The sequence below is a fragment of the Bufo bufo genome, chromosome 9, assembly GCF_905171765.1.
Source record: "Bufo bufo chromosome 9, aBufBuf1.1, whole genome shotgun sequence".
Classification (NCBI taxonomy): domain Eukaryota; kingdom Metazoa; phylum Chordata; class Amphibia; order Anura; family Bufonidae; genus Bufo; species Bufo bufo.
The window spans coordinates 156133049-156155998 of record NC_053397.1 but is presented as its reverse complement, the minus strand read 5'-3'; the positions used below and the strand labels follow the sequence as shown (position 1 = coordinate 156155998).

Below are 22950 nucleotides of genomic sequence, written 5' to 3'. Positions count from 1 at the left end.
TCCTCCAATATAGTATATATATATACATATATATATATATGGGCAGTGTATAGCGCTGTTCTGCACGGTTTTAGAAGCGGTAACTAGTGTTGCATTTAAAAAAATAATAATATTCTGTTTGTCACACAGTTAGGGCTCATCTACTCGAACGTATTTTCTTTCCATGTCTGTTCCCTTTTTTTTTGCAGACCGTATGCAAAACCATTCATTTCAATAGGACCGCAAAAAAAAACTAAAGTTACTCCATTTCCGTATGTCCATTTCGCCAAAAAATAGAACATGTTCTATTATTGTCCGCATTACCGACAAGGATAGGACTGGTTTATTAGGGCCAGCTGTTCCGACCCGCAAAATACAGAATGCACACAGACATCATCAGTATTTTTTGCAGATCCGTTTTTTTGCGGACTGCAAAATACATACGGTTGAGTGTGCATGAGCCCTTACCTAAAGGTGGACATGGTTGTCAACAGCGAATCAAGGCAACTGCAATCAACAGGCTGTCTGCTTTCAGGAAATATATAGGTTTTGCACTTTTCAAGCACCATAATCCCTGTATTTTATAGGTTGCTAATATTTCCAGATTAAAACCACATTTTTGATATTTCTAGTTCTGGTGATTTTATGAAGATATATGTACGTAACTTTAGGCCTAAGTGGTATGCATGAGCTCTGCACGTGTTAAACGTTAATTTTTAAGTGGTGTGGTGTATATACCGTTCTGCTTGGATCACACTTTTACCCACTAAAATCAACTTTTTAGCAGTTTTTTTTAGAATAATGACACAAAGTTGCATGAAGGTATCGCTGTGTATAAAGTGCTGACAGGCATTTTGAAAATGTTCTGGGTGTCTAATTTTAGAAAATATATGAGTATGAGGGGCTAGTGTGATTTTATTTTACAATTTAGGTTTTATTTGTACATCAAAACTGCAAAAATTGTCCTGCCTATAAGAGGTGCAAAATGTCCCAGCGAAAGGGTTAAACTGCATTTTCATTGTGACAGGTTCCTTTTAAACAATTGATGTAGTGGCAAATAATTCTTCTTTTAAGATAATTAAAGGTGTTTTCCCGAGCTAACGATACTGATAGCCTATCCTCAGGATCGGTCATCAATCAGATCGTTGGGTGTCCAACACCCGGGACCCCCACAGATCATTTTTTACCGGCAGCCACCAGCACTGGAAATACCAATGAGAATTGAGCTGGAAGCATAGCTGTGAGATGTAGTGGTCATGCCAGGTTACTGCACCTCAGCTCCCATTCCTGTCAATAGGAACTGAACTGCAATATCCTAGCACAGCCAGTGCACTTTTAACGGAGATGTGCTTCCAGCTTCATTCTCATTGGTAGTTCTAGTGCTGGTTTCTGCAGTTAAAAGCTGATCGGTGGGAATGCTGGGTGTTGGGCACCCAACGATCTGATATTGATGACCTATCTTGAGGATAGGTCATCCATATCGTTAGCCCGAAAAACTCCAAATTCTTAGGGGGGCTATTTATCAAACTAGTGTAAAGTAGAACTAGCTTAGTTGCCTATAGTAACTAATCAGATTCCACCTTTCATTTCCCAAAGGAGCTGTCCAAAATGAAAGGAGGAATCTGTTCCAGTTTACACCAGTTTGATAAATAACCCCTTACTTTCTTATTTATGCTTAAGGAAACCTTTATAGTGGCTGCAAATGAAGTGTAAACCTGTGAAAAACATGGTATTACACGTATTATTGTTTTCATATTACAGTGGATATAACATAGTTTTCACCTCTCAAAATAGAATTCAGAAAACATTTGCAGAATAGATTTTAAAATCTGAGGACGTATTTTTGGTCTGCTTCTGCTTCATTTCTTTGAGGGTTAGATGCGGACCCATTCACTTCCAGTGTGCTGTCTGCACGGTCCCACAAAAAATAGAAAATGTTATATTCTGGTCCGTTTTATGGACAAGAATAGGACAGTTCAATAGAGGGCAGGATGTTCCGTTCTGCAAAATGCGGAAGGCACACGGATGCTATCCATGTTTTGTGGATCAGTAATTTGTGGACTGCTAAAATGGTGTGCATGTACGGCCACAATTATCAGTCCACTGTGGATTTTCCACAGCAGAAAATCCAGAGCAGCAACATTTTCACCAAGTGCTGCAGATTTTGTGGTGTTAGGCTAGTGACCTTGTGCCCCCGGACTGCCGATCCATCCCCATTGACAGTAACCCTTTCCTGACACAACAATTTTTTGTTTTTCACTTCCTGCCTTCCTGGAGCCAACTTTTTTATTTTTCTGTTAACATGAGGACTTGCATAGGATGTAGTGGGAAGCTGGAAAAAAAATAGATAGCTCCCATACGCGTTTCAGAGCGTACTGCTCCTTCATCAGTGGGAATTCCCACTGATGAAGGAGCAGTACGCTCTGAAACGCATATGGATCACTGAGTAAGCCTATCTCATCTAGCTAGCAACAAACAGAAGGATCCTACAACTATAGATCAGCTCCGGAGCTATCTATCTGCTTCCCCCCTAAAGAAGCTGCAGCGTTTTTCTATTTCCCGCCACTAGCCTCCACGTGGCAAGCTGCAAACAGCACTGAGCGGGAGATCCTAGGAACGCAGGTGACGCCACCGGAAGTGACGACACCTAGCAGCAACCAACGGCCTGAGCAGACAGCGAGCGGGAACGGCACACGTGGACACCGCCGCCCAGACAGGAACCGCTGACCAGCTCATCAACAGCCGCAAGGAGGGTAATGTACCTGCTTACAAAGCAGTCTTTATTCCACAGCTTACCAATACCGGATCTGTGAATAACAACTTAAAACAAAATCGGACCTGTTTTGCTTCCTCCCCATAATCTTGGGATCTTTAACTAAACCCTTATAGAAAGGTATCCACCTTTCAACCTACATCAGGATACCCCATCTCCCTACTGGAATATATGCCATGATACTGGACCTTCCTTTATCCTAACAGGTTTACAAGACTGCCTTTTCTCCTCCCATACCAGGAGTATTCTTTTCCAGCAGGATTTTTCATAATTGACATTACATGATACCAGGATTATATTGGTCATTACAATATATGATCAGATTCTTTTCCAACAGGCCTATAAGACTGCCTTTTTTTCTCTCTTTCTTCCCAGCAGGATTGTATTGAATTGACATCTATTATTTATTTATTATTGATCACTCAACCATCTTCATATTTTTATCTTTTTATCTTTATATTGATACTACCACCATGTACTTTTTATATTGATTATCGATTATAATTCCACATGTGTTTTATATACAGACACTCTACTATGTCCTTTTATAATTGATATTTTTACTATCAGCTATTCTATATTAAATAGTATTACTTTTCCATACACCTCAATTGTTTTGAGTGCCATCCCTTTACTTTTATTTATATTCCCTCACCACAAGCGTTGGGTACGCTCTGTTCGGATTGAGCACCATACTCCATCCTCTTGTCAATAGAGAGCCGCCTCACTTTTACATTTTCAAATATTCTTCATTGTAAAAGTTATGGCAGAAAACAAAAATCACCCTTACTGGTAATTGTTTTTCTTGAAACCCGTGACAGCACCCATGAGACTAGGTCCTCCCATCCAGGACAGGAAACCTGAAGAGATAAAATGGTTCACACCCCCACCACACCTCAGTGATTCTAATAACCAGACCTCCGGAGTCGAGCCAACCACCAAAGAATAGGCTTGAAACCAGAAAAAGAGAATGAAAAAAGAAGGGAACCAATTTGGTACATTATATCCCTTCTATATTACAAATACGTGCTTAATTTATAGTATCTATTGTGACACGTGAGAGATTTAGTCTGGGAAAACAGGTATTTTCCTCCGAGCATGTGCTGCTGGGCTGATTTACAGCCAGGTGAGGTCAAATACCGGACCGGATTTTAAGTGCAGGTCTGGGTTTTGGCAGCACCTGGCTGTCCTCAAATATGCAGCTGGGCTCAGAAGCCATCTCTGTGTGCTGGGATCTGAGGCCTGTGCTGGAGAGATGAGACCCGTGTGTCAGGGGGAACAGGCTGCCTAAAGCCTGTATTTGGACTTTCTGAGGCAGAACTGCCACTAAGGTAACTTTTTGTTATATTAACTTGCCATTGGGTGTGAAGTAACACCAACACTGCAAAAGTGACATTTTGCTTTTGGCACCATGTGTGAATAAACACTGAAGTTTGAATTACGAACTTGTATTTTGCCTCTGTACTGCGCCCGCTTATCCTAACTACCAGAGTGAATCCTCACAATTGGTGGAGGATGCGGGCAAGCGCAGAGAGGCAGACTTAAGGGTCGAAATATTATTGTTGTTTTTTTTCAGCCGGGCACGGTTGTATGTCTTGCATTAAACCCGCTAAATTTCAACCCGTGACCCTTGACAAAATGGAGGCGGTAATGAAGGCCCTCGTGGAGGCTAACAGCAGCAAGAAACAAATCTGCAACAGCGGGAGGCTAACAGGCAGCAGCAAGAAATAAACCAGCTGCTGCTACAACACGTGATGGCTTTGCAGATGGCAGGAGCAACCCTGGGAGTCCACGATGCCCGGAAAGCAGTCCGTGCGCCGATCCCCAAAATGACATCCGCAGATATTGTTGACACCTACCTGGCAATGTACGAGAAGATGGCCACAAGTGAGAAGCTACCCTGAGACCAGAGGGCTGAGGTCGTCGCTCCGTTCCTGGCACCCGATTCCCAGCGAGTCTATTTCGACTTGCTGGACGATCAAGCGGCCGACTACGGCAAGACTGGGGGTTAATGTGTTGGTCCTAGCCCAGCGGGTGCATAAGTGGGGGTTCAACCCGGCTGAGCCTGCAAGACCCCAGTATTATAACTTACTTCACCTCTTGCAAAAATGGCTACAGCCTGTCGTGCTAAGTCCCACTGCTATGCTGGATCGTCTGTTAGCCGATATGTTCTGGAGGGCTTTGCCATACCCTCTCCAGCACTGGTTCGGTCAGGTGTCTCCTGGCAATGCCCTTGAGATGATGGACCTGGTGGAACACTATAAAGCTACCAGGAATCTAAAGGAGGGTTCTGTCGGGAGGGGGGATCGGCAAACCCCAGAAATCTCCACCCCAGGCCCGGAGATTTGAGCCGATAAAACCTGTCCGGGATGTACCCACAGCGGACCTGGCTCTTATAGTCTGCTGGCGGTGTCAGAAGCCTGGCCATGTAAGGGCTGACTGTGCCCATCGGGTTGAGCCCATGGACACTAACTATGGCTACCATCAGTCGCTATATGCCAGGAGACCCCAGAGTCTCTAGATCACTTGTGCAAGTTGGAAGTGGGAGACACTCCAGTGGAGGCTCTGCTGGACTCTGGTGACCCTAGTAAGGGCTACCCTGGGGCGGTCCACTGAGTATACTGGCAGGAAAGTCAGGGTGATGTGCATCCACGGAGACTTAAAAGACTACCCCACCGCACTAGTTTCTCTAACCACGGTGGCCGATAGATGGACCCACAAGGTGACTGTCGCCACAAATCTACATTATGAACTCATAATAGGGAGAGACTTCCCGGCACAGTGGCTTGCTACGAGAATTACTGATACCCATGAGACAGGGGTAACCCTAGCAGAGTGGCCTTGCTCAGGGGGGAGACCACAACCCTGGGAACCCAAGGTCGAAGGGCCAGCGGGTAGGGGGGACTGCCACTTCGGAGACAACCCCGCTGAGTGTGATGGTGGGAGACGTAGAGGACTTGTTGCCGGGTCCTGAATTGGCAGACCTCAATGTCTCCGGGAATAATTTTGGTACCGCACAACACTGGGACCCAACCCTATCCCGAGCCTGGGAGAATGTGTTAATAGTAGATGTCAACACAACAACCTGGGGCCGAGTCGTGTTTCCCCATCTTGTGGTTCATCAGGGTATGCTGTATTGGGTAAACCAACTAAGGGGTGAGCATATTGAACAGTTGGTGGTCCCCAAGGCTTATCGCAAACTCGTCTTAGACCTAGCCCACCAGCACGTTCTCGGGGGTCACCTAGGGTTGCAGAAAACACAGGATCATATGCTACAGCGGTTTTACTGGCCCAGAATATTCAGAGAGGTAGAAGAGTTTTGTAAATCTTGCCCGACCTGCCAGATAACTAGCCCCCAGCCACATTTCCATAGTCCCCTAGTTCCTCTCTCTATTATCGAGGTACCGTTTCACAGAATAGCTATAGATCTTATAGGCCCCGTACCGAAGTCCGCCAGAGGGCACCAACACATCTTAGTCTAGGATGACTACACCACTCTGTACCTGAAGGCAGTGCCACTGCGACATACATCGGCAAAACTCATAGCTAAAGAGTTAATGGAGATATTTTCCCGAGTAGGACTACCTAAAGAGGTTTTGACCGATCAGGGGACCCCTTTTGTCACGGGGTTCCGAAGGTGCACTCAGTCCCCCATTGCCCGCAGACCTGTTGCTTAGCTTTTGGAATGAGGTTCTGTGTTTGACCTCATTCCCAGGGCGGCTTTACTAGCTGGGTGGCTCCCTGCTCCTAGTCTGCCTTGAGCGCCGAGCTGATCACTCGGTGCTCGACTGGTTGGTCTGTCGGTCATGTGACGCTGGCCACGTCAGATGACCCTCACTCCCCACTATAAATACAGGCAGCCTGCTGGCTACAGGTTGCCTGTTAATTTCTAGGTTCCTGGCTATTTGTTGGACTGCTGAATACTTACCTGATCCTGTTCCCTGACCATCCTTTTGCCTGCTCCTCCTGTACTGCGCATCCGTCCTGGTATTGTGACCTCGGCTCCCACCTGACTACTCTCTTAGGACTCCTCTTGTACTTCTCTGCTCTCCTGGTATTCGACCCCGGCTTCTCCTGACCATTCTTTGCTTAATCCTTTGTACTGCGTAGCTCTCTTGGTTCTGACCCGGTTTGTTCATGTTCCGTATTTTGTCTTGTCTGTCTTCCCTGCACATATCCTAAGTTAGGGACTGTCGTCCAGTTGTCCCCTGTCATCAGGACTCGTGAGGCAAGTAGGCAGGGCCAGGGGTGAGGGTGGAGCGCAGTGGTCACTATCCTTTCCCCTGTGTGTGTGTGTGGACGTGACCGTTACAGATTAACAGGCCCAATAACCACTGTATCATGAATCCGTTTACTACCCTGACTGACCATGTCTCTAGCTTGACACAGGTGGTGCAGGAGCTAGGAGAGAAACTCCGTTCTTTTGAGTTAGGGCAAGGTTCTTCCACTCCTCTGCCCTCCAGTCCACATTTTGAACCCCAGATCAAGCTCCCATAACCCTTTTCTGGAGACCGGAAGAGGTTTCTCTCCTTTAAGGAGAGTTGCAAACTCTACTTCCGTTTGCGCCCCGTGTCCTCCGGTCCCAAGAGCCAACGCGTGGGGATTATCATTTCTCTTCTACAGGGTGATCCCCAGGCCTGGGCATTCTCGTTACCTCCTGGGGCCAGTTGTCTGACTTCTGTGGAGGTTTTTTTTCAGGCCCTGGGTACCCTCTATGACGAACCAGACAGGGCCCTGGTAGCCGAGACGGCTCTTAGGGCACTGGTTCAGGGCCATCTCCCTGCAGAGGAGTATTGCACCCAATTCAGACGGTGGTGTGTCCCCTCAGGATGGAATGAACCAGCCCTGAAGAGTCAGTTTAGGTCTGCTCTGTCTAATAATTTAAAAGATCTATTAGTCAGTTATCAAATTCCAGAGACCTTAGAGGAGATAATGACCCTAGTTGTCCGACTTGACCGACGAGTTAGAGAGAGACGACAAGAACGACAGTTCTGTTCTCAGATGGTGTTCCAGCCAGAGGCCTTTTCCAGGGACAACACTGAGGCCTCCACCGAGGAACCCATGCAGGTTGGCATGACCCGGGGTAATCTTCGTCGCAGACGCGGAGAGTGCCTCTACTGTGGAGATCCTGGCCATTGGATCAACAAGTGTCCTAAGAGGGTCCTCTCTGACAAATCTCCTAAGGCAAGACAATCTAAAGACCAGGTACACCCTGATTTTTCTAAATATAAGCTTTTGGTATCCATAACAATTTCTCTGGGGGTTAATAAGTGGCCGGGTAAGGCCTTTATTGATTCCGGTTCAGCGGCCAGCTTTATTGACTTTGAATTTGCTAGTAAATTGGGTATTCCAATGTTTGCTTTACCTACACCTATCCATGTCATGGCTATTGATGCTACTCCCCTGATGGGTGGTACGGTGAGGTCATGTACCTCTGAAATTTCTCTGACCGTGGGTGTGTGCCACTCCGAGAGATGTTCTCTTTTAGTCCTGGAGAACCTACCGGTTGAGGTGGTACTAGGGTTGCCTTGGCTCCGTTTACATAACCCCACAATTGATTGGTCCAAAGGAGAGTTGGTGAAATGGGGACCTAAGTGTGACTCATGCTTGTCCGTGGTCCAGGCTGGGGTTTCAGTAAGGTCTAATACATTACCCTCAGTTATTAAAGAATTTTCTGATGTATTCTCATCCCCTACTCCAGAGGTTCTACCCCCCCATAGACCTTATGATTGCTCCATAGAGCTAATAGAGGGTGCCGAATTTCCTAAAGGGCGAATTTATAATCTTTCAGGGCCCGAACGCAAGGCTATGGAAGATTATATTAAGGAGAGCCTTGCTAAAGACCTTCAGTCTCTCCTATGGGAGCAGGGTTTTTCTTTGTTAAAAAGAAGGATGGTGGTCTTAGGCCTTGTATTGATTACCTGAGATTGAATAAGATCACTGTCCAAAATAGATACTCTCTCCCATTGATTCCAGATTTATTTAACCCGGTTCTGGGGGCAACCTGGTTTTCCAAGATTGACCTGAAAGGGGCATACAATCTAACCCGAATCAAGGAGGGAGACGAATGGAAGACAGCGTTCAATACTCCGATAGGACACTTTGAATATCAGGTGATGCCTTTTGGACTCAGCAATGCCCCAGCTGTGTTCCAAAACTTAATGAACGATATTCTCAGGGAGTTCTTAGGTAAATTTATTATTGTCTATCTTGACAACATTTTGATATTCTCTCCAGATTTCGAATCTCATGTGTCTCATGTCAAACAAGTATTAGAGGTGTTGAGGGAGAACCAGCTATCCGCTAAGCAAGAGAAATGTGTCTTTGGTGTACAGGAGATACTGTTTCTAGGGCATGTTTTGACTCCTCACACCTTTAAGATGGATCCTGGTAAGGTTTTAGCAATTAAGGAATGGGTAAGGCCTTCATCCTTAAAGGCTTTACAACGGTTTTTGGGTTTCGCTAATTACTATCGTAAATTTATCATGAATTTTTCTGTAATTGCTAAGCCATTGACCGACCTTACGAAGAAAGGGGCGGATTTGGAGAATTGGTCTACCAAGGCCATCTCTTCATTTGAAACCTTAAAAAAGGCATTTAGTAGCGCTCCCATTCTGATCCAGCCTGATCAGGAGAAACCTTTTATTGTGGAGGTGGATGTGTCCGAGGATGGCGCAGGAGCAGTCCTTTCACAAGGTCCTGCTAGCCTCACTAACCTAAGACCGTGTGCCTTCTTCTCCAGGAAATTCTCTCCCACGGAGAGAAACTACGACATAGGGAATAGGGAGCTGCTGGCTATTAAATGGGCATTTGAGGAGTGGAGGCATTTTTTGGAGGGGGCAAGGCATCGAGTAACTGTTGTCACTGATCATAAAAACCTAATGTTTCTCGAGTCAGCTAAGAGGTTGAATCCCCGACAAGCCCGATGGGCTCTGTTTTTTACCCGTTTTGATTTCTCCATTACGTTCAGGCCGGGAAGTAAAAATGTGAAAGCAGACGCATTATCTCGGAGCTTCCATGCTTTTCAACCCACTGAGACGCCGCCTGAATCCATCCTACCAACAAACATCTTCTTAGCAGCTCTAACCCAGGATATCTCGGCTCGCATTAAGGCTGAACAACATCTGGCACCGGCATCCGCCCCAACAGATAAGTTGTTTGTTCCCGTACAATTTCGTCTCCAGCTGTTGGGGGAGTGTCACGATTCTGCCTTTTGTGGACATCCGGGTATTGAGGGCACTAAGGATCTGGTTTCTAGATCTTATTGGTGGCCCACTCTGACCAGGGATGTTAAGTCCTACGTGTCAGCCTGTGAGGTTTGTGCCAGGTCTAAGACACCTAGGACTCGCCCTGCTGGTAACCTACGACCCCTACCCATTCCCAGTAGACCCTGGTCCCATATCTCGATGGACTTTATAACTGACCTACCGCTGGCGGAGGGTAAGACTGTGGTTTGGGTAGTGGTCGATAGGTTTAGCAAGATGGTTAATTTCATTCCCCTGTCTAAACTTCCAAATGCTAAAACCCTGGCGTCTATTTTTGTGAGAGAGATTGTTTGTTTACATGGCATCCCGGAAAATATTGTCTCTGACAGGGGTGTGCAGTTTGTGTCCAAATTCTGGAGGGCCTTCTGTCAAAGATGTAAAATTTCATTGTCTTTTTCTTCCGCCTACCATCCTGAGAGTAATGGGCAGACTGAACGCCTTAATCAGTCTGTGGAACAATTCTTGAAGTTGTATGTTGCTGATGACCAGCAATTATGGGTCAAATTCCTTCCGTTGGCTGAATTTGCTTTGAATAACCATGTCAATTCTTCCGCTGGGGTCTCCCCTTTCTTTTGTAACCATGGTTTTCATCCCCGTTTTCATTCTGGGTCGTCCGTCTCCTCCTCTAACCCTGAAGCGGATAAACTCTCCTCCGAACTGTGCACAGTTTGGGCCCGGGTTCAATTGAACCTAGAAAAGGCTTAATGTTCTCAAAAACTCAAGGCCGATAGGAGACGTTCAAGGGGGTAAACTTTCAGGTTGGGGATAAAGTATGGTTGTCCTCCAAGAATCTATCTCTCAAGGTAACTTCTAAAAAATTTGCTCCTCATTTTATTGGACCATATAAGATCACGGAAGTGATTAACCCGGTATCTTTTAGGTTGGAGCTGCCTGAGTTATTCCACATTCATAATGTGTTCCATAAATCTCTGCTTAAAAAATATTTTGAACCGGTAGTACCATCAAAAGCCTCGCCTCCGCCGGTTCTTTTTAATGATGCTGTCGAGTATGTGGTCTCTAAAATAGTGGATGTCAGGAAGGTGCGTAATTCCTTGCAGTACCTGATTCACTGGAAGGGATATGGACCTGAAGAGAGATCCTGGGTACCTACCAGGGAGGTTCATGCTCCTAGACTTGTTCGTAAATTTCATTTAGAACACCCTGAAAAGCCATCGCCTGAAGTCTTGGGTCCGGTGGCCCCTCGTAAAAGGGGGGGGTACTGTCACGGGGTTCCGAAGGTGCACTCAGTCCCCCATTGCCCGCAGACCTGTTGCTTAGCTTTTGGAATGAGGTTCTGTGTTTGACCTTATTCCCAGGGCAGCTTTACTAGCTGGGTGGCTCCCTGCTCCTAGTCTGCCTTGAGCGCCGAGCTGATCACTCGGTGCTCGACTGGTTGGTCTGTCGGTCATGTGACGCTGGCCACGTCACATGACCCTCACTCCCCACTATAAATACAGGCAGCCTGCTGGCTACAGGTTGCCTGTTAATTTCTAGGTTCCTGGCTATTTGTTGGACTGCTGAATACTTACCTGATCCTGTTCCCTGACCATCCTTTTGCCTGCTCCTCCTGTACTGCGCATCCGTCCTGGTATTGTGACCTCGGCTCCCACCTGACTACTCTCTTAGGACTCCTCTTGTACTTCTCTGCTCTCCTGGTATTCGACCCCGGCTTCTCCTGACCATTCTTTGCTTAATCCTTTGTACTGCGTAGCTCTCTTGGTTCTGACCCGGTCCGTTCATGTTCCGTATTTTGTCTTGTCTGTCTTCCCTGCACATATCCTAAGTTAGGGACTGTCGTCCAGTTGTCCCCTGTCATCAGGACTCGTGAGGCAAGTAGGCAGGGCCAGGGGTGAGGGTGGAGCGCAGTGGTCACTATCCTTTCCCCTGTGTGTGTGTGTGGACGTGACCGTTACACCTTTTTTGTCCAAGGTGATGAGGGAACTCTGTAAGTTGCTGCACATAAAACAGCTACGGACGTCTGGTAGAAAGGTTTAACCAAACATAAAAAAATGTGTTGAAAAGGGTGGTGACTAAAGATGGGAAGGACTGTGACCTTCTTCTTCCCTCTCTCATGTTCGCAGTGTGAGAGGTACCCCAGGCCTCTACTGGGTTCTCGCCCTTTGAACTGCTATATGGCAGACACCCTCGCGGTCTCTTGGATGTAGCCCCTCTCCGTATAAAAGTGTTATTGAATACATTACCCAGATGCAATAACAGATAGAGACAGTGTTGCCTCTTGTTAGGGAGCATATGGAGGTAGCTCAGCGAGCCTGTATCCGGGCTTTCTAGGGGAAGAGGTTCCGGCTCCTTTGTCTGATGCAAGGGAAGCGGTTGCCGTCTAAACAGGCTCAGGAGGCCAGGAAGTTCGTTAGTCGGAACACGGATGTGTTCTCTGACCTCCCAGGATGCACTTCCACAATCCAGCATGACAATGTCACAGAACCTCAGGCCAAAGTCCAGTTAAAACCATACCGGGTACCCGAGGCTCAGCGACAAGCCATCTCGGAGGAAGTGCAGTTAATGCTGCAACTAGATGTCATTGAGGAGTCTAAAAGTGAGTGGGCCAGTCCTATAGTCTTAATACCCAAGCCAGACTCCTAGCCCGACGCGCGTTTCGCCTCGCTTCTTCAGGGGGCGCGTCGGGCTAGGAGCCATCATCTCCATTTCCTCTCTTGGTTAGTATGGGCTGTTCCACTGTCTCCTTGATTTGCTTGTTGCATGTGGGTCAGTATTTTGTCACAGGTGTGTGCTTCAAGGAAGCACTCCGATACAACCTGTATATCACATAAAGTAGGGCCTCATTCACATTGTGGAACAATTGTTCAGGTAGTAGGACTCGTACACTCATAAAGCCTATGCACTAAGTGAAAGGGCTGCCAAAAATGACAAGGAACCAGCACTACAATACACCCTTTATTACACATAAAGGAGAGCATCATACACAACCTTGAAAAATTATGATTGATGGCCTGCTGGTGACCCTCAAAAACTATTGGAGCATGGGCCTGCTGATCTGACCATCTAAAACATTATGGGCGAGGGCCTGCTGCTGAGCTGACCCTCTAAAACATTAGGGGCGAGTGCCTGCTGCTGATCTGACCATCTAAAACATAAGGGGCAAGGGCCTGCTGCTGAGCTGACCATCTAAAACATTAGGGGAGAGGGTCTGCTGCTGATCTGACCCTCTAAAACATTAGGGGCGAGTGCCTCCTGCTGATCTGACTATCTAAAACATTAGGGGTGATGGCCTGCTGCTGATCTGACCATCTAAAACATTAGGGGCGAAGGCCTGCTGCTGATCTGACCATCTAAAACATTAGGGGTGAGGGTCTGCTGCTAAGCTGACCCTCTAAAACATTAGGGGCGAGTGCCTGCTGCTGATCTGACCATCTAAAACATTAGGGGCGAGGGACTGCTGGTGACCCTCTAAAACATTAAGAGCGAGGGACTGCTGGTGACCCTCTAAAACATTAAGAACAAGGTCCTGCTGGTGACCCTCTAAAACATTATGGGTGAGAGCCTGCTGGTGACCCTCAAAAACATTATGGGTGAGGGCCTGCTGGTGACTCTCAAAAACATTATGGTTGAGGGCCTGCTGGTGACTCTCAAAAACATTATGGTTGAGGGCCTGCTGGTGATCCTCAAAAACATTATGGGCGAGGGCCTGCTGCTGAGCTGACCCTCTAAAACATTAGCAGCGAGAGCAGCCTAATAAGCATGTTGATATGATGGAGGAGGAGGATGAGAAAAGGGAGATTGAACCATATACCCTTTTTAGTGGTGGAAGGGGTGCATGGTAACACAGTGTATTCAATACACCATAAAAGACACATTTAGAGTGCCTTTATGTTCAGCCGCTTTCCTCTGGTGGAGTATAAAAGTCAGGGGCAATCCAGGCCTTGTTCATTTTTATGACAGTCAACCGGTCAGCTTTTTTCAGTTGACAGTCGGATGTGCTTATCAGTTATTATGCTCCAGCAGCACTAAATACACGTTCTGACAAAAAGCTGGCGGCGGGGCAGGCCAGAACCTTCAAGGCATAGAGCGCAAGTTCGTGCCACGTGTCCAGCTTGGACACCCAATAGTTGTAAGGCACAGAGGGATCACTGAGGACGCTGACACGGTCTGCTACGTACTCTTTCACCATCTTCCAAAATTGTTCCCTCCTTGTGACACTAGGCCGCGCATCAGGTTGAGGGTTCTGGCGGGGTGTCAAAAAACTGTCCCAGACCTTGGAGAGTGGTGCCCTGCCTCTATTGGAACTGCTGTGTGTTCCCCTCGTCTCCCTTCCTCGGTTGGCCAAAAAACTACGTACTCTGCATTCAGCGTTGTCAGCTGGAAATTTTTGGACCAATTTTTCTACAAGGACCTTCTGGTATTGCACCATTTTGCTCGTCCTCTCCACCACAGAAATGAGAGATGAGAAGTTCTCTTTGTAGCGGGGGTCGAGAAGGGTGAACATCCACTAATCGGTGTTGTCTAAATTGCGTACAACGCGAGGTTCACAGGAAAGGCAGCCTAACATAAAGTCAGCCATGTGTGCCAGAGTCCAAACAGACAAGACTTCGCTGTCCTCATCAGGAGGATGATTCTCAATTTCCACATCCTCTTCTTCTACCCATCCACGCTGAACAAATGGAATAAAACTTCCATGGGTACTACCCTCTGTAGCGGAGGAAACCGTCTCCTGATACTCCTCCTCTAATTTGCGCTGAGAAGACGAACTGAGGGCGGTTTGGCTGTCACCCTGTGTACCGTCTTCCCCCATTTCCACCTCTTCCACATGCAAAGCGTCCGTCTTAATTGTGAGCAGCGAGCGTTTGTGTAGACACAGAAGTGGGATGGTTACGCTGATAATATCGTTATCGCCGCTCACCATCTGTGTTGATTCCTCAAAGTTTCTTAAAACCTCATAGAGGTCAGACATCAATGTCCACTCGTTGCATGTGAAGAGCGGAAGCTGACTGGAAAGGCGACGACCATGTTGCAGCTGGTATTCCACTACTGCCCTCTGCTGCTCACAAAGCCTGACCAACATGTGGAACGTAGAGTTCCAGCGCGTGCTCACGTCACACAACAGTCGGTGAGCTGGCAATTGCAAGCGCTGCTGCAGCGGAAATGGGCACACATGCGGCGCACCATCACCAGTAGCTCAGGAAAATTGAAGTAGGTTTTGAGAAACCGCTGAACCACTAGGTTGAACACATGGGCTAGGCATGGTATATGTGTGAGCTTGCCGAGCTCAAAAGCCGACACCAAGTAACGGCCATTATCAGACACAACCATGCCTGGTTATAGGTTGAGTGACGAGAGCCACAGCTCAGTCTGGTCCCTTATCCCCAGCCACAGCTCTGCAGCAGTGTGCTGTTTGTCACCTAAGCAGATCAGTTTAAGCACGGCCTGTTGCCGCTTCACCACTGCAGTGCTACACTGCTTCCAGCTACTGACTGATGTCTGACTGGTGCTGCAAGATAATTCAGAGGTGGAAGTGGTGGAGGAGGAGAAGGGGGAGTTGCAGCCACTAATGTAGGTGTGGCAGAAACCCTGATGGAAGTAGGGCCCGCAATCCTTGGCGTCGGTAGCACCTGTGCAATCCCAGGGTACGACTTGCTCCCGGCCTCTACAACATTCACCCAGTGTGCCGTCAGGGAAATGTAGTGTCCCTGGCCAAAAGCACTTGTCCATGTGTCAGTCGTTAAGTGGACCTTCCCAATTACTGCGTTGGTCAGGGCACGTGTGATGTTACGGGACACATGCTGCTGTAAGGCTGGGACTACACACCGTGAAAAAGATTGGTGGCTGGGGACAGAGTGACGCAGGACGGCCACCGCCATCAGGCTGCAGAAAGCCTCAGTGTCCACAAGCCTAAATGGCAACATTTCCAGGGCCAGCAATTTGGAAAGGTGCGCATTTAGTGCCATGGCCTGTGGGTGGGTGGCTGGGTATTTGTGCTTTCGTTCAAAGGCCTGGGGTATAGACATCTGTACACTGCGCTGTGACACAGAAGTGGATGTGCTAGCTGATAGAGCTTGCAAAGGTCCGGGAGACATCCAGGCTTGTGTCTTGGACAGGGGATTGGCAAGCACGTAACACAGGGGAAGAGGAGGCAGTGGTGTGACCAGCAGACACTGATTGTGGACCCAGGCGTTCGGCCCACCTATTAGCGTGCTTTGATGCCATGTGGCGGATCATGCTGGTTGTTAGGTTGCTGTAACGGGGTTCCGAAGGTGCACTCGGTCCATTAGCCGCAGACCTGCTGCTTATCTTCGGGAACGAGGATCTGTGTTTTTACCTCGTTCCCAGGGCGGCTTTACTAGCTGGGTGGCTCCCTGCTCCTAAGTCTGCCTTGAGCGCCGAGCTGATCACTCGGTGCTCGACTGGTTGGTCTGTCGGTCATGTGGAGCTGGCCACGCCACATGACCCTCACTCCCCACTATAAATACAGGCAGCCTGCTGGCCAAATTACACTGAATGAATGTCACTGATATTTAGGTTGCACAAACATTATACAGGAGGTATAGCGCAAGTAATGTCGCTGTCACCAGGGGCTAATAAAAAATGACACTGAAGTAATGTCACTGATATTTAGGATGGGCAAACGTTATACAGGAGATCTAGTGCAGGTAATGTCGCTGCCACCAGCAGCAAAAAAATTTGACTGAATGACACTGATATTTCGGATACGCAAACGTTATACAAGAGATGTAGCGCAGGTAATGTAACTGTCTGCAGCGAACACCGTCTACAGAAAAAATACACTGGATGTCACAGATATTTTTAGGCTGCGCACATGTTAGACAGGAGATATAGCGCAGATAATGTCGCTGTCTGCAGCGGCCACGCAATTGTAAGATATTTAGCGCAGGTTGCGCTAAAAATATATATTGCTGCCAGATACAACTATAGTCCTTAAAAGGACTTTTGGGGCTCTAACAATTCCACGCAATTTAGCGCAGGTTGCGCTAATAATTATATTGCTGCTAGATACAACAATAGTCCTTAAAAGGACTTTTGGGTCTCTCTAACAATTCCACGCAATTTAGCACAGGTTGTGCTAATAATTATATTGCTGCCAGATACAACAAAAGTCCTTAAAAGGACTTTTGGGTCTCTAACAAGTTTTTTCAATAAAAATATTAGTATTTCGCTCCCTACGCTATCTGTCCCTTCTTCAGCACAGCTCTCCCCGCCGAACACGTGTCATCGGGTGCTATTTAGTCAACATGGCTACAGCATTACAGTGAATGGCAGTACTTACCTGCACGTTTATTGGCTGCGTAGCAGCCAACAAACATGCGGGTAGGAGACTCAAGCATCGAGCTCGAGCATATGCGGTGTTCAGACGAACAATGCGATGTGCCGAGCATCGCGATGCTCGAGTAAAATTTGTGTTCGGCCGAGCATGCTCGCCCAACACTAGTAGAAGACTTGTGACCCTTAAATGTACCATGAAACTGGATCAAGAGATTCTCATCTATTCTCCAGGATGCCGTGGAATCTAAGTAAAGCAATAAGCATCTACTAACATCCAGACAATGACATTTTATCTCTTACGCATTTACGGGATTTGGACAGAAAGATGGTAAGATCACATTCTGATTTCTGTGGAAATCAGAGACCACTTTAGGCTGGAAAGATGGAATGTGCCTAATAATCACTTTGTCTTCCAAAACTGTAGTATAAGGAGGGAAGGCTGAGAAGGCCTGAATCTCTGAGACCCGTCTAGCTGAAGTAATCGCCAGCAAGAAGGCTATCTTGAAGGTAAGCATCTTAATAGAGACCTTATTTAATGGTTAGAACGGCTCCTGGGATAGGGCCGAAAGTAACATATTTAAATCCCAAGGGGGAGATAAGGGTCTTAATGAGGGATGCAATCTGGATGCTGCAGACAAGAATCTTTTAATCCATGGATGATCTGCTAATTTAGAGTCAAAGAAGTAACTCAGAGCAGCCACCTGCACTCTTAACGTGGATAAGATTTTTATCTAGACCTGCTTGCAAAAAATCTAGAATTCTTGGCACATCTGGAACTTTAGAAGAATCGGGACTGTGACCTAGGAAGGTAGAAAAAATATTCCACACCTTAACGTATTTTATAGAGGTGGCCGACTTCCTACTTTTCAACATTGCAGAAACTACTTTATGAAATAATCCTCTCCTAGACCAAACCTCCCTTTCAAATTCCACACCGAGAGATGGAGTATTTCTGAACTGGGATGCACTAGTGCACCCTGGTAGAGAAGATCTTTCCTTGATGGAAAAGTCCAAGGAGGCTCTACCGCCAACTTCAGAAGGCTCGTGTACCATGACCTCTTTGGCCACTTTGGAGCTATAAAGATAACGGAGGCTCCTTCGTCCTCTCTTTTCCTCAATACTTGGGGAATAAGGCAAAATAGAGGGAAGGCATAACCTAACGCCTGACTCCAGTCCTGTGCTAACCCGTCCACTGCAAGAGAGCTGTCGAAATGATTGAGGGAGAAGAACCTTTCCACTTTCCTGTTGGCCCTTGAATTATCTTCAGAAAAATGTCTTTGTCCAGACACCATTCTCTGTGTTTGATGAAATTCAAATTCTCAAATTCTCCTTCCCCTTTAAATGGACTGCTAAAAGGAAAAGCATTTTTTTCTTCCTCTATGTGGAAAATCTTCTGACGCAAACGTAAAAGAGTGGGAACTCTTGTTCCCTCCTGATGATTTATATAGGCCACGGTCATCGAATTGTCTGATTGCCCCTTACATCTGGAATAGCTATCTCCAGAGCCATCTTTACTGCTTTCAGTTCCTTGAATTTGGAGCATGCCTTCCTTGAATCTAGATCCTACCTCCCCTGCTAGTACCTGTTCTGAGAGTCAGCATCCCAACCCGAGGGACTGGCATCTGTAGTGATTACTGTCTGATCTCTGAATGACCATGGAACCCCTGCGGACAGATTTTTCAGAATTGCCCACCATAACAGGGAATGCCTGGCTCTCAAGGATAGATGAAATTTCTGGTCCAAAGAATAAAGAGAGACGTCCCAGGATCTCAGAATGTCTGCTTGTAGCTCTCTGGAGTGGATCTGTGCATATGCCACTGCTGGAATAGAGGATGTCATCTGACCCAGCACCACCATCACCTCTCTGAAAGTACACAGAGTCCATGTTCTATTTTTTTCGGGAACGGAATTGCGGACCCGGAAGTGCGGATCCGCAATTCAGGATCCGGGCAGCACATCATGCGGCCCCATAGAAATGAATGAAGATGTGTGAATGGACCCTAAGAGTAAAAGATTGACAAAAATCTGCTCCCTGATTGATTCCCTCCTTTGAAGGGATCGAATAAATATATATAAGGAAGGACGCTAAAACAAAATAACAAAAGCTTTATTAGAATGTCGGAGTAAAATATAGGGGTGTCTACCCAAACTGCACAAAGGAGCTGATTGAAACCTCACTGATTTATGGGACCAACCATCATAATAACCACACTGGTGAAGGTGGAACTGCACTGGAGCAGAATGATCGATGTGTCCCACAAACTAAACCCACCAACACTAGGGGGCATATCACCACAGGGTCCTGGGAGTGAGACCTGGGTGAAGTACTGTACAACTAGATGCTTGGTACCATGTGTAGCACCAGATATCACCACAAATAACAGTGGATGTCAGCGCGCAGACATCCACTGCACTGAAACAATACAGGTGCAGGACTGAGACAGAGTAAGAGCCGCTGACTCTGACTAGTGTGTCAAGAGCACAGTCCTATGTAATCTATGCTCAACGTGTTTCCATGCACAAAGGTGCACTTCATCAGGAGCAACAAGCAACGTAACTGGAGCCCACCGTAACTGGAGCCGTGCTGGTGTGCAAACAAATCGGCGCTGTGATGGCCGCGATGCGGCTCACAGAACGCTGAGATTCAAAGGGTGAAACCCCGCCCCGCCAGACATCCCCCCCCCCACATGACAGCCAATCCGGCCAGAAGGCTCGGTAAAGGATCAACCAATGGCTGAACAGCGGGCGGAGCTACGTCGGTCCCGGGGAAAGTGCAATGCACCGCAGTCAGAGAGGGGAACTTCACGGCGGGCTCTGTATGAACATGCTATCGCGGTATCAATACCTAAAAGCTATATATAATAAGTGGAAAGAGATCAAAAATGGAGGAAACAGAGAGCGAGTGTTGACACAAACACTCCAGGGAACCAAGGAACGTCAGGAGATGCCACTACTTGATTGATCATGAATAACATAGGCATATATGAAGCCAGTATATGTTCATATGAACGGCACAAAAGAAATGGCATCATTGAGGCCAGACGGTTTGATGACATCTTTACAGAATCAATCGCCTGAAACTTAACCAATGACACTCTGCCACTGTGACAATCAGACACATGGCGTGCAATAGGGGTGTCTTTCAGGTTCGTAATGTCCATAACATGTTCCCCTATGCGTCGCCTGAGTTCCCTTATAGTTTTGCCAACATATTTGATGCCGCAAACACATGTCATCAGATAGATAACACCAACTGACTTGCAGTTAAAAAATGACCTAATGGGGGCGGAGCCAGGCGGCGCATGGAGTAGGACGCACGTCGCACCAGCTCCGGCAAGAATCCTTTCTTTTATAACTACTGCGGTGGCGATTTGCCTTACGATTAACTGGAGGAGCGGGGGACATACCCAGGCAGCGGTCCGGTGTAGAAATCCATCATCATGCCTGCGAAGAGAGGCAAAACGCCGAGCCGTTCTCAAGATGGCGCTGAGGAGGAGGAATGGCCTGACCTGCGGGCGGCGGTGAGTCTGAGCACTTCACTCACAAGTCCCATCAGTCCCCCAGCCATGTATGGGGAGGAGATGACACCCTGGCACCAGTGGAGGAAGGCTTAGGGGAGCAAGATGGCCCCTGTGCTGATGATCAGCAACCCCCTGACCAGCAAGAGGGGGGGGGAGAGTACTAGCCTGTGCAGCATTGAAAAAGGTCTGCCAGTGATCACTGCCCCTGAGCCTACTTTGAAAGATGTGATGGCAGCTATTGCTAGTTGTAATGTCACCCTCCAATCTATGAATATTAACATTGGAAGCCTAAAAGCGGATATATCCATTATCCGTCATGACCTGCATAAGGTGGCTGAACGCACCTCAGAAGTAGAGAGGAGGGTCTCGGATCTGGAAGATGGGGCTGTTACCCTACAGAGAGAGAGCCGGGCTGCGTCAAAGGATATAGCGGCGCTTTATGCAAAAACTGACGACCTTGAAAACCGCTCTCGCCGCAATAATATTAGGCTGGTGGGAATACCTGAGAAGTCTGAAGGCCCAGAGGCTACTGAATTTATTGAAAAATGGCTTGCCGAAAAATTCCGTGATAGAGGACTCTCTGCACTTTATGCGGTTGAACGAGCACATCGGGTCCCCACTAGGCCCTTGCCACCAGGGCGTCCGCCACGCCCAATACTTGCTAAAATCCTGCACTATCGAGACAGGGACACTATACTGAGGGCTGCGAGGTCTCATCCTGATTTGAAAATCAATGGGGTTCAGGTGTCTCTGTTCCCAGATTATTCGTCGGATGTACAAAAGAAGAGGGCTCGCTTTGTGGAGATTAAACGGAGGCTGAGAGACTTGCAAGTCCAGTATTCCATGATTTTCCCGGCAAGGCTCAGGGTGGTGGCGTTTGGAACCGTTGTGTTCTTTGAGGATTCGGATGCTGCGGTCAAGTGGCTGGATCAAAATGAGCGTCGCCTTAGGATCCCATCAACTGACACCTGAGACTGATGGACATTCCTGTTCCTGAATGGAGTTTTGATGTCCCCTGGACTGCCCACCCACCGTTGTGGACATTTTACTTCTGTCTTTAGCCGGTTGCTGGAGACACTCTGTGGGTAGAGCATACGCCCTTGGTTGCTCCCCACTTTTTCAATGTGCCTGCGTATGGTATCTTGTTGGGTGCTGTGCTGCTTCAGGCGCTGTTGGGCCAGGTTCACAATGTTGGCCCCAGGTTCACTAACGAATCTAATTATGCTGCATATGTTTATTGTGTGGGTTGGGATAGTTGGGTGGGGGGAGGGAGGGGGGGAAGGGGTCAGTGGGGGCTAATACTGTCAAAGGTGCTATTGATAGCAATTCTAAAATGTTGAAACGTACAGTCCTTCTATACCTTGATGGGGGAAATGGAGAAGGGATGGGAGACTGTATTCTGGTGTTTAACATTGTTTTATCTTGCAGCTGCTGGGAGGTGGAGATGTGTGGAGCCCAATTGTACTTTTCTTTATGTACGCATTCTTATGGGACCTGTTACGAGAATACTTAGTTGGAATATGAGGGGAATGGCGGATGTTACGAAGAGACATGGTCTGTTCTGTTACCTATCTAGATATCAGCCGGCAATATTATGCTTGCAAGAAACGCATATGACCAAACAATCTATACATGTTCTGTAAAAAAGTCGTGGTTGGGTTATTCGGTGCATTCCGTCTTTTCCTCGCATTCCAGGGGGGTTAGTATCCTAGTTCATAAGAATATCATATTTGAATGCCTTAGGGTATGTGTGGATGAGGAGGGAAGGTTTATAGGAGTGCATTGTGTGGTCCAAGGGATGAGAATGGTGTTGGCGACAATCTATATACCCCCACCATTTTCCTCGGTGCCTTTAAGGAAGCTTATGGAGTTTATGGCAGAATTTTCTGAACTTCTAATGTTAATAGTGGGAGATTTCAATAATGTACTTGACAGCTCGCTTGATAGATGCCAGATCACATCTAGCGGTAGTAATACGGGTGAAACCCCGTTTGCGAGACTACTGAGGGAAGTAGGACTGACGGACATATGGAGAGAGACCCACCCCCTAGACAGGAAGTACTCGTGTTGCTCCTCGACTTATGGCTCCATGTCGCGCATAGATCTGGGTCTGGTGAATGCTCATGTTTCCGCTTGTACAGAACTCAGAGTATCTTGC

General features: G+C 47.3%; 1 protein-coding gene across 1 annotated transcript in view; it reads right to left on the bottom strand.

The window, feature by feature from the left end:
• DMC1 (DNA meiotic recombinase 1) overlaps positions 1-22950 on the bottom strand; it is a 301837-nt gene that overhangs the window by 194839 nt on the left and 84048 nt on the right. The window lies entirely within an intron of this gene.